The following is a 16973-nucleotide window of genomic DNA, read 5'->3' as shown; positions in this document are numbered from 1 at the left end:
TGGATAGGATTGGGCTCTCAGTCCTTCAACATCTTAGAGACTGGTGTGAGTTCTGGGATTCCAGGGTTGCAGTTTGTGTTGGCCCCTTGCATTATCATGACAGAAAAGGGTTTATGCTTGATTCAAACTGAAGCTTCCACACTACCTGCAGAGCAGCATGCTAAGGGCTTGTTTTCATGCTGTCTCTCTTTAATTAACTTGACTTTGATCATAGGCCAACCAAGTTGAAATAGGGTCATATTTTCCAGCTTTAACCATTTGTGGTAATTGTTGAAAAAAATTAGTGCAACTGAATATAAGAACATAAGAACAGCCCCACTGGATCAGGCCATAGGCCCATCTAGTCCAGCTTCCTGTATCTCACAGCTGCCCACCAAATGCCCCAGGGAACACACCAGATAACAAGAGACCTCATCCTAGTGCCCTCCCTTGCATCTGGCATTCTGACATAACCCATTTCTAAAATCAGGAGGTTGCTCATACACATCATGGCTTGTACCCCATAATGGATTTTTCCTCCAGAAACTTGTCCAATCCCCTTTTAAAGGCGTCCAGGCCAGATGCCATCACCACATCCTGTGGCAAGGAGTTCCACAGACCAACCACACGCTGAGTAAAGAAATATTTTCTCTGGTCTGTTCTAACTCTCCCAACACTCAATTTTAGTGGATGTCCCCTGATTCTGGTGTTATGTGAGAATGTAAAGAGCATCTCCCTATCCACTCTGTCCATCCCCTGCATAATTTTGTATGTCTCAATCATGTCCCCCCTCAGGCGTCTCTTTTCTAGGCTGAAGAGGCCCAAACGCTGTAGCCTTTCCTCATAAGGAAGGTGCCCCAGCCCCGTAATCATCTTAGTCGCTCTCATTTGCACCTTTTCCATTTCCACTATGTCTTTTTTGAGGTGCGGCAACCAGAACTGGACACAATACTCCAGGTGTGGCCTTACCATCGATTTTTACAACGGCATTATAATATTAGCCGTTTTGTTCTCAATACCCTTCCTAATTATCCCAAGCATAGAATTGGCCTTCTTCACTGCCACCGCACATTGGGTCGACACTTTCATCGACCTGTCCACCACCCCCAGATGTGCGAACACAATGAGACCAGGATAAAGAGGGAATGGTTCATTTGATCTGGAACAGAGACAGAGTGCTTCTGTTTGAATATCTAGTCATCCATTCTTCCATCTTAATATAATAATAATATAATATACAGTATTTATATACCGCCTTTCTTGGTCTTTATTCAAGACTTTATTCAAGGTGGTTTACATAGGCAGGCTTATTAAATCCACGCAGGGATTTTTACAAATTGAAAGAAGGTTCTTTCTTTCAAGAACCACTACATTCAAGGTGTTACACTCCGATCTGGTTTAACATTCTGGCCTCCATCCTCCCACGCTCCAAGCAGATGGAACAGCTCAGCTGCAGCTTGCCAGCTGCTTCAAGGTCGCACGGTGCCAGTGGCCTCAAACTGGCGACCTTGTGGATGTTAATCTTCAGGCAAATGGAGGCTCTACCCTCTAGACCAGACCTCCTGCCCTTTTTGATGGTTTTAGACTCAATTCAAGTAGTTATAACCTGGGAAACAAACTATGCAAGGTAGAGACCAGAACTAAATTATAAATAGAAGCACAACCAGAGTAATAGATACAAGAATAGATTCACAGTCTGTTATTTGGAGGTGGATCTGGGCTTATTGCTCCTCAACTTAAATACAAAGGAATGTAAGCCCTTACCTTTTTATCCCACACAGGCTGCAATCCTAACCACACTTTCCTGAGAGTAAGCCCCATTGAACAAAATAGGACTTACTTCTGAGTAGACCTGGTTAGGCTTGTGCCCACAGTCAGTTTCCTAGCTCATCAGAACAGAATAGAGTTTTTGTTCTGTTATTCGAGTTGTAGGTTGCCAACCCCTGGTCTAGGTCATCATCTTTCCCTAGGGCTGCCGGACACATTACAAGCTACAGTACTATGCACTTTCACCTAGGAGTAAGTCCTACTTCTTCTGAGCAAACATGTGAGTGTACATGGGCTAGCTCCCTAACATACATTTTATAGTTACAGTTATCAGGGATTTTTGATTCAATTTTGATATATTTATTTTAAATTATTGCAATGCACTACAAAAGCCTGGAAATGCAATGAGCTGTAAATCAAATATAGTATGTTCTGAAGCAGGAGCATGCAGGAGTGTGTGTGAACATGCCCAGCACTTCACAGGGAGACAGGAATGGCTGTGGCACCCTTTGGGTGTGTTCCTGGCAGTAAGCCCCATTGGTTACAACGGGCCTTCCTTCCGAGTAGACATGCCTGGGCTGGCCTGTGAGAGCCCCATCCTATGCCTGTCTACTCAGAAGGGAGTCCCATTACAGTCAATGGGGCTTACTCCCAGGAAAGTGTGAACATAATGGCAGACTTGGGGCTAAATCCTACTGTGAAGGAAGTCCCATTATACTCAATGGGGCTTACTCGCAGGAAGTATGGACAGGATCACATCCTATGCCTGTCTACCCAGAAGGCCCACTGCAGTCAATGGGGCTTAATCCCAGCTAGGTGTGGCTAGGGTGGCAGCCTCAGGGCCAGTCCTCTGCAGGTCTCCTCAGAAGGAGGTCCCCTGTGGTCAGTGGGGTCAGGACGGCAGCCTCAGCGCCCTGCTCTGCAGGTCTCCTCAGAAAGAGGTCCCAATACAGTCAATGGGCTTACTCCTAGGTAAGTGTGGCTGGGGTGGCAGCCTCAGGGCCAGTCCTCTGCAGGTCTCCTCAGCAGGAGGTCCCATTTCAGTCAATGGGCTTACTCCCAAGGTAGGTGTGGCTGGGGTGGCAGCCTCAGGGCCAGTGCTCTGCAGGTCTCCTCAGCAGGAGGTCCCATTTCAGTCAATGGGCTTACTCCCAGGTAGGTGTGGCTGGGGTGGCAGCCTCAGGGGCAGTCCTCTGCAGGTCTCCTCAGCAGGAGGTCCCATTTCAGTCAATGGGCTTACTCCCAGGTAGGTGTGGCTGGGGTGGCAGCCTCAGGGCCAGTGCTCTGCAGGTCTCCTCAGGAGGAGGTCCCATTTCAGTCAATGGGCTTACTCCCAGGTAGGTGTGGCTGGGGTGGCAGCCTCAGGGCCAGTGCTCTGCAGGTCTCCTCAGCAGGAGGTCCCATTTCAGTCAATGGGCTTACTCCCAAGGTAGGTGTGGCTGGGGTGGCAGCCTCAGGGGCAGTCCTCTGCAGGTCTCCTCAGGAGGAGGTCCCATTTCAGTCAGTGGGCTTACTCCCAGGTAGGTGTGGCTGGGGTGGCAGCCTCAGGGCCAGTGCTCTGCAGGTCTCCTCAGGAGGAGGTCCCATTTCAGTCAATGGGCTTACTCCCAGGTAGGTGTGGCCGGTGGCAGGTCCCCTGTGGTCAGCGGGGTCCCTCCCGGGCGAGTGTGCTCAGGAGGCGGCCTCAGCGCCGGTGCTCTGCCCGCCCGCCCAGGAGGCCCGCGGCCTGCTCCGGGGTGAGTGGCGGCGGCGGCGGCAGCCCGAGGGGAGCGGCCTGAGCGAGCCCTGCAGGCGCCTGCTGGGAGTGAGGCCCGGGCAGCGGGGCCGCCTCTGAGGAGACGCGCCGTGAGGGGAGGCGGGCGGCGCAGGCAGGCAGGCAGGCCCGGCCCCTCCGCCGGCGGGGGCGAGAGGGAGGCCCAGCGAGCGAGCGTGCCCGCCTTCTCCTTCTCCTTCTCCTCGCGCAGCAGCGCCGTCCCCGCAGCCTCCTCGCCTGTCCGCGCGCCGCCAGGTCCGCCCGGCCCGTCCTCGCGTCCCGCCCGGCCCGCCTCTGCATGTCTGGGCCCGCCGCCCCCCGCCCCAGCAGCCGCCAGCCTCCTCCTCGGGCGCCCCGCCGCTCCATGCAGGTGAGCCCGCGGCGGCGGGAGGGCCTGGGCGGCGGGGCGCCCTCGGCCCCCGGAGCGGGCGCGCGTGTGGGGCTGGACGCGGTGAGGGCCGTCTCCCCCTCGGAGCGCCTGGGGCAAGGCCCGCGCCTGCCCGCCTGCCTCTCTCTCTCTCTGCCCGGGGGCCGGGCTGGGGGTGCAGTTGGGGGCAGCTGGTGGTGTGCGTGAACATGTATACAGCAGGGTCAGCAGCTTGTCTGTATGTGAGTACACGTGTGTACAACTGGGTCAGCAGCCTGTGTGTGTGTGAGTGTACACGTGCGTACAGCTGGGTCAGCAGCCTGTGTGTGAGTGTACACGTGTGTACAGCAGGGTCAGCACTCTGTGTGTGTATGTGTACACGTGTCAGCAGCCTGTGTGTGTGCGCGCGTGCGTGTACACATATGTGTACACATATGTATAGCAGGGTCAGCGCTCTGTGTGTATACCATGTGTACAGCAGGTTTGTACAGTGGGGTCAGCAGCCTTGTGTGTCTGTGCAGGTGTGTGAGAAGTACAGTCTGGGGAGAGAAAGGTGTGAATGTGTGTACAGCAGGGTCAGCTGCCTGTTTGTGAGGAGTGTGTGTTAGTTTTTATTTTTAGGGGTGGTTTGTGTGTGTGTCTTATTAAAAACTCATAAAAACACAAAACAGCCCCCTTTTGATGTTAAAATATCCAAATATAAACACAGTACCACCTTTTGGGTGTTTAAAATATTCAAATAAAAATCCCAAACACCCCCTTTTTGGTGTTTAAGATATTTTCCAGAAATTAAAATAGGTGACTTTTCCAGTTAGAAATAATACTGTGGCTGCATCTGCTGACACTATATTATCATCTGCCTAGTCCATTTTTAAAGCAATTATCATGCACTTATTAAAATGCACCCTTGGAATAAACACACACAGAACACCACAAATTTGCTATTTTAATCAAGAAATTGGGGGGGAAATCATAAAAAAGATACTCATAAAAGAATGCACTTATGAAAATGTAAAGGTAAATACAAAACAAAAATGGCAGCAGTCAAACCACAGAACTCATTAGCAAATCACAAATGAGCAGTTTGCTTTTAAGGAACTGTTCTTAAGAAGTGATTGTGTGTAATGTTTTTTAATATACACACACTTTTTTTTTTAAGTTTAGAAGAGCTAAACGTGTACCATCCCCCAAATCAGGCAGTCTGATAATAATTAGCCAGAAAATACAACAAGATAAGACTCAGGAAAGAATACAAACCTACAAGAGACAAGTAAGTACAAAGTCAGTTGACTCCTAGTTGTAACAAAGAGAGAGACCTCATGCCTGACATTTTTCCTTGGCATAGTTCTAGTGCAGTATAACAAGAATGGCATCTATTCTTGTATACATTTCTAATTAGGGTTTGGTTTCCCGTTCCACATCTCTTGGTGGACATCAGTTCATGAGCATAACTTTCCCAATTCTCCATTTTCAAACATCAGTGCCAGATAGCTGAGGTTGTTTCTGTTCTTGACCTAACAATACCTAAGCCAAGTTGGAAGGTAGGGCTCTGTGTTTGCATTCTAAAATGGTTTGTTGCTTATACAAGCCCTGCCTGCAGACTTAAAATTAAAGGAATTTCGTTCTTGTGACTTCAAGTCATTGCATTAAGTCACCCCAAGATGATTGGAAGGAAGGCTATAAATGTTTTTAAATACATAATGTTGATGAAAGCCTGCATGTTCTGAGGACAGTTGTTGACTTTCACTAACAGCCCAATCTTATGCATGTCTACTGAGAAGTAAGTTCCATTAGAGTCAATGGTACCTACTTGCAGGAAAGTGTGGATAGGATTGGGCTGTAAGTCAGCAGTGTGTATGTACAGAGGAGAGCTGGTAGATTTCTCAAGACTATTTTGCATATTACAGACAGCAAAACAGCTTTTTTAACAAATGTACCTGTATGACATGTGTGCTTTCAAACACCTGTTGGTTGCATTTAGACCTCACCTTTTTAGGTGTCCATATTAAAAAGCCTAAAACTCAAAATATGTGATGAGGTCTCAATGTGTGGAGTGTATGTTGGTGAAAAGGGTAGTTCATATGTAAATGTATATTAATATGTTAATATTGTTAATATGCAGAATTTTGAAAAAAAAAACTTGATTTATAAGTGTATAGAAGAGTTTAGTGGAAGTTGGGTGGTAAGAGTTCTGAGGGAATTTTTTTTTTTTTTGCAGAAAGACGGAAGCAATGAAGGAGGAGTATGTGGGTTTGAAAGGGGGAGGATAAATATTGTAGAAGTAAGAATGTATTTGGTACAGCAGGGGGAGAGTAACTGGCCCACCTCACCCCAGCACTGTCTGTTCTAGTGGCTGTCTGCTGGTATTCCTTGGCATCTTTTTAGATTGTGAGCCCTTTTGGGACAGGGAGCCATTTAGTTATTTGATTTTTCTCTGTAAACCGCTTTGTGAACTTTTAGTTGAAAAGCGGTATATAAATACTGTTAATAATAATAATAATAATAATATAGTTTCAGTGTGGCCATATAGAGATGAGCTGGCATACTGGCATAGTTTGTATAGAAGCAGACATGTATGCATAAGGGATCTCTGTTAAATGTAATTGACATAAGAACAGCCCCACTGGATCAGGCCATAGGCCCATTTAGTCCAGCTTCCTGGGCATCAAATGCCCCAGGATTTATCAGATCAATTATCAATCAATTATCAGATCATGTTTCAAAAAATGTGGGTGCTTTGGAGATGTAGGGTACATCCTGAGCCAGTGTGGTGTAGCTGATAAGGTGTTGGACTTGAAACAGGAAGATCTTGGTTATTGTAATGTGCTCTACTTGGGGCTTTCCGTGAAGCCAGCTGGTACAGAAAGCAGCTGCTGAGGTGGCACCCACTTCCTATGACCATGTGACCCCATTGCTGATGCAGCTGCATTGTTTAATGGTGCATTTCAAGGTTCTGGTTTTTACTTTGGTCCTTAGCCTGTAAAGCAGTGATTTTCAACCACTTTGCTATGTCACACTGGTGCGCTGTGAATGGTCTCCAGGTGTGCTGCAGGAGTTTGGGGGAGGGTCATGTATTAGTAGGGCCATTGGAGGATATGAGTCACCAGCTAACAGTGTAGTGTGCTTTGTTAATTGTCAAAAACTGATGGTATGCCTTGAAAATTTTGGCACCTTCTCTGTGTGCCTTGAGATGAAAAAGGCTGAAAGTTGTTGCTGTAGAGCTTTAAAAGTATTCCATGGACTGTCACCTTCAGACACAAGTCTGTCCACCTTATAAGATTTTTTAGGGAGTCCTTCTACTGTACTGGGTTCCACCTCCTTTTTGAGGTGCAGGTGACCATGAGAGACTGTTGTCTGTGGTCATCCCTCATTTCTTCACCTGTGAGATGCAGAAGGTCCCCTTACTACCAGCATTTTGATGACTGTCAAATACTTTCTTTTCCAGCAGAGTTTTGTTGGCCTGCTATGATACTGCTTGGTATTAAAGTTGACTGTGTCTTATTAGTATTAATATTGTTTGGATTTGCTATTTAATTTGTGATTTTAAAAATTATTTGTAAGCCACTCCGAAATTTAGGAGGACAGGGTATGCATTTTTGAATTAAATCAATAAATTCAATATCTGGGTTTTATTAAATTAAATCAATTGATTTAAATGAATTAAATCAATAAATTCAATATCTGCAGAACTGTAAAGCTTGGGCTGCTTGCACTTTCTTACCCTAGCACACAAAGTTGTTGGAAAGGTAAATGGGATAACCCTATACACACCTCCTTAAGCTCCTTAAGTCTTCATTTATTTGATTATGATATGTCCTGGAATATGGAAAACCCTTCCAAAAAAGGATGTCTGGCAGCTATAGTGTTTGTGGACTATGTGTGTATATAGGAAAAGTTGGGTTAGTGTCAGGGGTTGGTAGTGCATAATAGAGTGCTTCCTGTGAAGAAGTGTATGCATGTGTGTGAGTACACACACAGAAAGTAAAAGGGTGTGAAGAGGGGCTGTGTATGCTCATAGATATATTTTAGACTGCCTCCAAACATATGTACTTTGGATGGTGGAGCCTCCATTTTAGATGCATTGGGTTTGTGCATGAAATATTCTTCCCAGGATCAAACTCGGGGAAAACCAGTTCTGTGTGTTGGAGGAAACTGACCGGTATTGACTTGAGATGTCATGAATACACCCACCCACCCAGAGCTATTTTAGAACATAAAACACCCTCTTTCTGTATGAATACAAATCCACACTTTTACATACTAAAAACCAAACTTTATTTCAAGTGGTACTTTATTTTTAAAAATGAAAAGTCCAAGAACAGTTAACTGAATCTGTATTTAACTTATTGATAAATATTTTTGTCCAAGAGCATAGCAAAAAGCAAGGGGAATCTGGTCTTGTTTTGTGAGAGGGAAAAAAATGTGGTGAGTCTTCCCTTGAGGTATGTCTGTATATATTCTTGATGTGAGGTGACTTCCAAAAAGTAAAATTCAGTACAAAACTTAATATTTGTTTTTAAACTTTTAACACTGAATTACTGTTGTTTTCTTCAGCCACCCTCCATTCATGCCTAATAAGCAGTGCTACCCAATCAGAGTTTTCAAAATAAAAGGCCTAGGATGCCTTTTTCTTACATTCCTTTGTGACAGCAAGATAATACGAGTTTTATGGTATTTTTTCAAAATTAGGAATTTCTGTTCTACGTACAGTTCTCTTGTTCTTCAGGACCTGCCTGGATGGCAGCACAGCCACCCCCCTGGCAAATTTTGTGCTGTGATGCTAAACCAGAAGTGGGCTGGAAAATACCAAAAGGGAGTCTATTTATGATCTTTCTAGCCCCCATCTACCAGTTGAATTAGGAGGTTGCAAAGTATTCATAGTAACTATTTCCATGTGGATGTGATGGTGTTTGAATCTGTGCTGAATCAGTGTCTGTAATACCTTAGGGATGGACCTCAACAAGTGGGAAACCCTGGCCTCTGAGCGGCCCGCTTGGAGGCAGGCTGTGCAGCATGGCCTTTCCCAGTTTGAAGAGACACTTTGCCAACAGTCTGAGGCTAAGAGGCAAAGAAGGAAGGCCCATAGCCAGGGAGACAGACCAGGGACAGACTGCACTTGCTCCCGGTGTGGAAGGGATTGTCACTCCCGGATTGGCCTTTTCAGCCACACTAGACGCTGTGCCAGAACCACCTTTCAGAGCGCGATACCATAGTCTTTCGAGACTGAAGGTTGCCAATACAATACCTAAAAAAAAAAATCTTGGTTAAGGACAGGTCGTTAAATCTATCCTGTCTGGTAATGTAGTGCTATGTTTTAATTCTAGTTTAGTTCATCCATTTCTAAAAACTGCCTCATAATCTCATAGTGTTTTGATGTTAGTATTTATGATGCTAGTATCTATACTTTTGAGGGGTGTTTTCATTTTATGTATTATTATTATTATTATTTTATTAACAGTATTTGTATATCATTTTTCAACAAAAAGTTCACAAAGCAATTTGCAGACAAAATCAAATAATTAAATGGCTCCCTATCCCTAAAGGACTCACAATGTATAAAGATGCAGAACATCACCAATAAAGAGCCATGGTGCTGAAAGACACTGTGCTGAGTTGAAAAGGGACAGGTACTCTCCCCCTGCTAAATATAAGAGCAGCACCAGTTTAAAAAGAGCCTCTTGCTCAGGTAGCAGAGGTAGCTGAATGTACGTAAAGCAATGCCTTGGCTTTCTTTGCTTTCTTCTTTTGTCCTAAACCAGCTGTCTGGCCAGAACAGAACTTGGCTTGGGAGGTAAAGACTCCTTCCCAAGTTGCCTTGAGTGGCACAGGAACTCCGTGAGCCTGGGTGGACAGCTCTACCATTCTCCATCCAGTGAGCAGCAAACTGGGTCCCAAGGCAAGCTCTGTGCGGTATACTTCTGGGTGCTTGGTGCCTTTAAACAATGTCTGACCCCCATAAACAAAAAGATTGGCAGCATTTCTCCATTTTTTACTTTCATCAAAGCTCTGGTTCCTAAAAGTGCAAGGTGTGCCTGTGTTCAACATGCTTCAGATAGAAGCCTTGGAACAATATATTACATCAGTGGTCTCCCAACTGGCAACTGTTGTGGTGGGGTAAAGCGGTCCTCATTTGGACCAGCACTTACCATTCCGCTGTGTGACTCAGAAGAAGCCCCTCCATCTTTGTTACACAACACTCTGGGCAGTTGTGTCTGTAGCCCACTGTCCCAGCAGGTTTCGTACCTGGATTTCCAGGCAGATGCAGTTGCACGGATGGTCGTGCAGCAAAGATGGAGAGACTTGTTTTTAGCAGTGTGGTGGAACAGTAAGCCCTGCTCACAGTGTGGAGGGATTCAGTGTCACACTGGATCCGGCCTACAGGCCATGGTTTGGCAGATGCTGTACTACATAATCAACAAGGAGTTTTGTTTTATCCCAACTTCTTAATATGTGTATTCATAACACAAGCACACACAGAGAGGTTTGTTTGCATTCTTTTTTAAAATTATGTGTGTTATGTGTGAAGTAGGCCATAGATAAAGCTCTAAGGGCACAATCCTATCCAGCTTTCCAGCACTAGTGCAACCCTGAAGTAAGGGAACAAATGTTCCCTTATCTTGAGGAGGCCACTGTGACCACCCCCCACCACTGCAGAATGCAGTGCTCACCTCATTGACATGGCTGAACTGGTGCTGGAAAGTTACATAGGATTGGGCTGTAAGTTAAGTAACATTCACAGTTGTGTGTTGATACACCATTTTGTAAAATTTAATTTGACTATTTATGGCACAGAGCCAAATAATATATAGGCGATTGTGTCATGGTTAAGTGTATGCTTTCGTATAATCTGGCTACTAATAAAATACTAGAAACTGCTTCAAGGTACAAACTGAAATGAAGGAGTTCAGAAGTAGTTAGAAAGAGATTGTAGAATATAACCTACTTGTGTTTATGGCACTCTGGAATGTGCTATGTACACAAAACCTGCTATAAATAATAATAATTTTCCAAAGCTGAGTGGAAAGATTTCTTACAACATGGATAAGTTTGACTTTGAGTTCTTTTCTTTTAATTATATGTTTATCTGTATACGCTTGAATTGTCCCTTTTGGTTTTAGTAAGCACTGTGGTTGCTAAACATGCTTTTTAAGAAGTTTGTCTGAATGGGGCCAAATTAAGTGTATGGTGGGCAGAGTTTAGATGCCTTTCATGGAATTGAACTGAATTACTTTATCTGATTTTCCCCAGACCTAATTATTGGAAGGGACTTCTGAGTGGCCTTGCCTTTTAAAGAGAGGAAAAACAAAACCGAAAACATTGTCATCTAGCCTTGAGTTCAGAATTGTACGTTGCAGGCTGAGTCTTGTTCTGCTTCCAGTGTTGTTGCTGTTTTCCACAAGTGTGGTGAAATATTCTGGACAGGCAATAAAGAATTGGGAATACAATAATCAGTGGTTCTCAAACTGGTGGGTTGCAACCCACCAGCTTGCGTAAAGCTCCCCTGTCCCTTTAAGGGGAGGGGGCAAGGACAGTGAAGCGATCCCCAGGATCGAATTGCTAAAGGAGGTGAATGGAGGGTACTTTTACTTACTACAGGCTGCTGCAGTTTGCCAGAGTTGTGGGGAGCCCTGCACAGCTCTCCGCAGGGCTCCCTGAGTCTTAGAACATTGAAAAGATGAGCTTGCTAAGCACTTCCTGTTTGTGAACACAACTAGGAAGTGCTTTGAGAACTCATCAACATTCTAAGACTTGGGGAGCCCTGCAGAGGGCTGTGTGGGGCTCCCCAACTCCTGCAGCTTGTAGTAAGTAAAAGTATCCCCCTTTCACCCCCATTAGTGACTCAGTCATGGGCTTGCTTCAGTGTCCTTGCCCATGCCCCCAGAAAGACTTATCTTGGGAGTAAAACTCCCAAAAAGTTTGGGAACCACCAGTAGATGCTTCTAAATGAACAGTGTAGACTGGAAAAAGTACTCTTTTTTTGCAACATCTGTGCCTTTCTTAGATATCTTATTTTCAGACTATATTGTGACTAGTTCTTGAAAAATAGGAAATATAACCGATAAAAGTGTAGATAACATTTTGGTCTGATTCACTGTTTGCTCTGCTTCCATCCAGTGGTCTGATGGAATTGCATGTGCATGTTTGTTGTAGCCATTCTTAAGGCTTTAAAATCACAAGTAAAAACAAGCAGCAAAACCATTGTTTTGTTAACAAAATTCCATTATAACTCTATTTCTGATTACTTTTTAAGTAAGCTAATGGTTGAACTAGAGTTTGGCATGTGTCAACTAGTTTATGGCTAAAACACATGCAACTTTGCCTGATAGTGTGTTGACTTTTTCTGAGACTCCCTGTGCAGTCTTTCTGCACACTAAGTGTAGAGAAGCTAAAATGAACTCTGACAATGTTAGTAGTATTCTCCTTTGTGCCTTCTGTGTTTTCTGATCTCAGATGAGTCAGTCTTCTGACATAGTGAGAATATTCATGTGCAACAGGTGCCTCAGAGCAACCTATCCTTTTCACAGAACAGGGATTATAGGCATTCAGATTGTCCACCAGCTGCAGACTGGCATTTGCTGTATTCAGCTAACTTTTTTTGAAATGCACTTGATATAAATAAAAACATGCCAAGTAGTTCTGGCTATCTTGAACATGTTTGGTTTCCAAAATGGCATCTTGTGTTGAACTTGCCAGCACTTATTTAGAGCAATTTCTCTACCTACTATCTTTTGCTTCCATAGTTTAGTTCCAGTATGTGTGACAAGGGTGATCACCAAGTCCTTTGGTCCCATCAGTGTTATATCATTTTTGTTTTTCTCAGGAGAAAAGGATGCATGAAGAATTCTCCAGGGATAAAAATAGTTTCTTATTGCTTTGGTTATGAGTACATGGCTGACACATGGTTCTATAGTTTATTTGATAGACTGGAGACAATGGAAACTGGGCCTTTAGCCAGTGTGTTGTAGGGACATACCTGTACTTGGTTGGCAGGTAAAGCTTCTCCCTTCACTGTGCTGGCACGATGGGAAAAGTCACATCTGCTAAACCTTTCCCTAACAAATAGCTTATTAAAATAGGAGCTTCCTTTAGACCTGGATTTGGCAACCTTATTGATCATCACTCAAGGTTGTATGAATGATTACATGCTTGTGTTCATAAACTTGGGTCAGAGCGTTGGGCATATACTTAACTTTACCCAGCAACCTAGCAGAATTGTTACACACGCTTATCAGAAAGTATTTACTTTCCTGTCTGTACATTATTTTTCATTAAGATTTTGTTTAATGTCTCATATATGGTTGGCTAGCAAAACCAAAGGGATAGGATATTGGAAATGCTTTACCTGACACTTGTCTACATCTAGTTATGCAACAATAATTATGATGGATAAAATTAAGAGTAGACAAACTTTATAAGGGTTGAGGTATTTTATGGTCATGTAAATCTATGGATTGTGTTGAAAGCTTTTAATATTTCCAATCCAGTGTCAGATTCCTAACTCACCCTGTTCTTGTATTTCATTTTAAAAAAGTACAGTAGAACCTCTTTAAGTTGACCACCCAAGGAACTGGAGGAAGTGGTCAACATAGGGAGGTGGTCAACATACGGAAAAAAAGGCATTTAAATATTATCATGTTTAGCTCCCAGGACAACAAATGCAAGGCCAAGTTATTATTTAGATTGGATTTTTAAAAAGTTTTATTGCAAATATCAATGAGAATTGATCCTCTTGTGATGCTTACTAGTTATATCATCTATATCTATATCAAGAGACAGAGAATAAACAGCCCACAATCAGTGTTTAAAAAAATCCCTGAAAATTCATAAGCTTAAAAAAAATTGCAAGTTAAAAAAAAATACTTGGTTTCATAGCAGACAGGCAGACCAATGCTATCCCTTGCCAGCCCATAGCATGTAGCATGTTACATAGCCCCAACAGCAAAACAAAAACAAAAACAAACAAAAAAAACCACTTTTTTACTTAGGCTGCTTGGCATCCACTGGGTCTCCTCAAATTCACTAAATGCCAGAAGGTATTTGATACGGTCCCTCACTAAAAGCTGTTGAGAAAACTTCACAGTCAGGGAATAAGAGGACAGGTCCTCTCATGGATTGGGAACTGGTTGAGGACCGGGAAACAGAGAGTGGGTGTCAATGGGCAATAGACAAAAAAATGGAGAGAGGTAGAAAGTGGAGTGCCTCAAGAATCTGTCCTGTGACTGGTGCTTTTCAACATCTTCATAAATGACCTGGAAACAGGGATAAGCAGGGAGGTGGACAAGTTTGTGGATGACACTAAACTTTTCTGAGTAGTGAAGACCAGAAGGGATTGTGAAGTGCTCCAGAAGGCTCTCTCCAAACTGGGAGAATAGGCAGCAAAACAGCAGTTGTGTTTCAGTATAAGTGTAAAGTAATGCACTGGTGATGGGAACCAAAGTGAAAGGACAATGGCTTCACTATGCACAAGCAGCCTCATGTCCCTTACAACTTGGTACATGCCCAGGTACAATTGGCAGCTGGCACAGGTCTGTCGGCTATGTGCAGTGTACCCACCTATAAAAACTCTTTCACACATACGCTAGCAGGCGTAGGGGATGGATTGTCCTGTGGCTTCTTGCTTTTCCAAGATGGGACAAACCAGACAAAACACAGGCCCAAAGTATTGCTTTCAGTGTGCAACTTACGGAGGGTAAATTAATACTCTGTGCAATGGTCGACATGGTCAAGATACAACTTACAGAGGTGGTCAATATAGAGAGGTTGGTCTCCCATAGTGTGTATGCAGTGTCTGTCCATACTGTGAACTTAAGGAGGTGGTCATTATAGAGAGATGGTCAACTTTGGAGGTTCTACTGTATTCCAAGATTGTTTTCCTTGTCACTAGTGTACAAAGCTAATACTCTTAAGTTAAATTCAATTCGTTGTTCTGTGTAGAGAAGTTAGCAATTAGAAACAAAAAAAATCATGGCTCTTTTTTGGAGCTGTTTACATTTTAATGATGGTGGGAGAAGGGTAGACCATAACTATAATTGCATACAAAATATTTGGAGGAATGTAATGGTTGATCAGGCTTCAATTCACATACCATCAGATTAAATTGCACTTTCTCATAATTTAGAAAGTTGTACAAAACCCCTGAGTTCTGAATAAGATTTGGGCAGTATTCCTTCTGTCTTGTTAGACAATTTGGTGAAAGGAAAAGCCATTCTTGCAAAAGTCCAATAAACAGTATGAGCTCTTTTATTTCTTCCAAGTTGTTCTTTCATTAGATTACATATTTTGTGCTGCCCCAAGGCTAATACTACCCCCCCTCCCATTTTTGGGTGACTAATCCTCCGTGAGCAGGAGGTTATGTGAGAGGGAAACCTAGGGCTATCTGGTCTTCAAAATTTGTTTCCACTCATTGTGGTGAGAGAACAAAATATGGATGGGTTTGATTAGGTAGCCTGTTGTCTGCATGAGGGCGTTGGGTGCCATTAATACAACAGCAGGCAAAGGGAGGTATGATGGTGGAAGAAGGATAGGCCATAACTATAAAAATAATTTAAACTAAAAATACTTTAAAAATTAAACAAAATACACAAGATAAAATTTTATTGAAGGCTCTTTGAAATGCCTTTTGGTTGTGAAAAACTACAAAAATATTCAAAGAAGCAGCATGTTAAATCATTAGCAAAAGTGCAATGACAGGTGTTCACAATTTTGGTCATGATTCTTGCCATGGTGAAAGGACTGGTGCCCTAGCAAGTGAACTTTGAGCATGCTCAGCAGAGGCAACTGGTATGCCTCTGCTTAGCACAGTTGAGCTCTCTAATTTCCTCTCCTGCTATAGAGCAGGAAAGGAATGTAGGTAGGGGGAGAGGAAACTGACTTAGGCCATGCTTGATGCAGGCACCCTGGGCACCAAGCACTGAGCCCTATGCTTTCATCAGCTCCACAAAAGGAGAGGGAAGTAGTTCATGTTTCATTGAAGGTCTCCTTTCGAACAGGACAGGGAAGCATAGCGGGGAGTGAGGGGGCTGCTTTGTAGTGACCACAGCTATGCCTTCGTGAACAAAGCCAACAATTATGGAACACTGGGCATTGGGTCATCCCTCAGGGGAAAAAAGGGAGAGAAAATGAGTTTCCAGCTGCTGTTGGAATTCTGGCAAAGGAGGGACCAGTCTAATCTTCAAAGGCAGAGAGTTCCACAAGTGGGACACAAGCCCAGAGAAGGCCCTCTCTCGTATTATAACCAGCCAGTAGACTTTCTCTGGTGGCAACATGTGCAAGAGCACATTGACCGGGGGGGGGAGTGAGCACAGTCTTACCATAACCCATTTGAAATAGAGTGAATATGGTGTAATGTTAAGCTAATGAGAAGGAAGATTTCTGCATCTACTTCTATGCCAAAAACAAATATTTGAAAGCTACTACAAATGCTTCTGAGTTGCAAGAAACTGTATTTCGGATGGTATTTCTGTTTGTTGCTTCCAATGGAAATGGAGAAGGTGATGTTCCTGGAAGTAAATTTCTTAGAAATGCACAGTACCCTATTCCTGTTGGATATGTAAGAGAGGTTTTTTTTTCTTGCACTTCTTTTTTTCTGTCTCATTGTTTTCTCATTTTTTCTCATTTTTTTCTGTCTCATAAGAACATTTATTACAGTTCTAGTTTGCAAATGCTTTCCAAAAAGAATTGAGGAGTTTTGTCTTGCCTTTTTTTAGGAAATAGAAACAATAAAATCAAAGATTTAAAGTTGCACAGACTAGCATAGTTAGTGTGCAGTTGCAATGTATTGATGTACCACTAGTTGACAAATACAGAATGAGTCCAGGGCATCTCAGGAACATCTACACCTACTTTATAGAGTCAAATTACTATGCTGCAATTCACACGCATGCTACAATGCTATCATTCACATACATTACATGTGGTGTACAGAGAAGCAGTTGCTTTACCCAGTTAATTAGTTAATGAATTGGACCAACTGCTCGAAATGTTTCCCATTCACATCTATATACCACTGGCATCCTTTGTGAGTGCTGGGATGATTCCACACATCTCTTCAGTTTCTTCCCTTAGAACGGTGGTACTCAAACTTTTTCGGCCAGTGGCTCCCTTGAC

At 43.5% G+C, this 16973-nt stretch overlaps 1 protein-coding gene across 1 annotated transcript in view; it reads left to right on the top strand.

The window, feature by feature from the left end:
• Positions 1-3722: 3722 nt before the first annotated feature.
• CNOT6L (CCR4-NOT transcription complex subunit 6 like) overlaps positions 3723-16973 on the top strand; it is a 39936-nt gene continuing 26685 nt past the window's right edge. The window contains exon 1 of the mRNA XM_066632614.1: positions 3723-3869. The gene's annotated coding sequence lies outside the window, so the exon portion shown is untranslated. The remainder of the gene's footprint in view (positions 3870-16973) is intronic.

Source organism: Tiliqua scincoides, chromosome 6 (genome assembly GCF_035046505.1).
Source record: "Tiliqua scincoides isolate rTilSci1 chromosome 6, rTilSci1.hap2, whole genome shotgun sequence".
Taxonomy (NCBI): domain Eukaryota; kingdom Metazoa; phylum Chordata; class Lepidosauria; order Squamata; family Scincidae; genus Tiliqua; species Tiliqua scincoides.
This window is presented reverse-complemented; position numbering and strand designations above follow the sequence as displayed.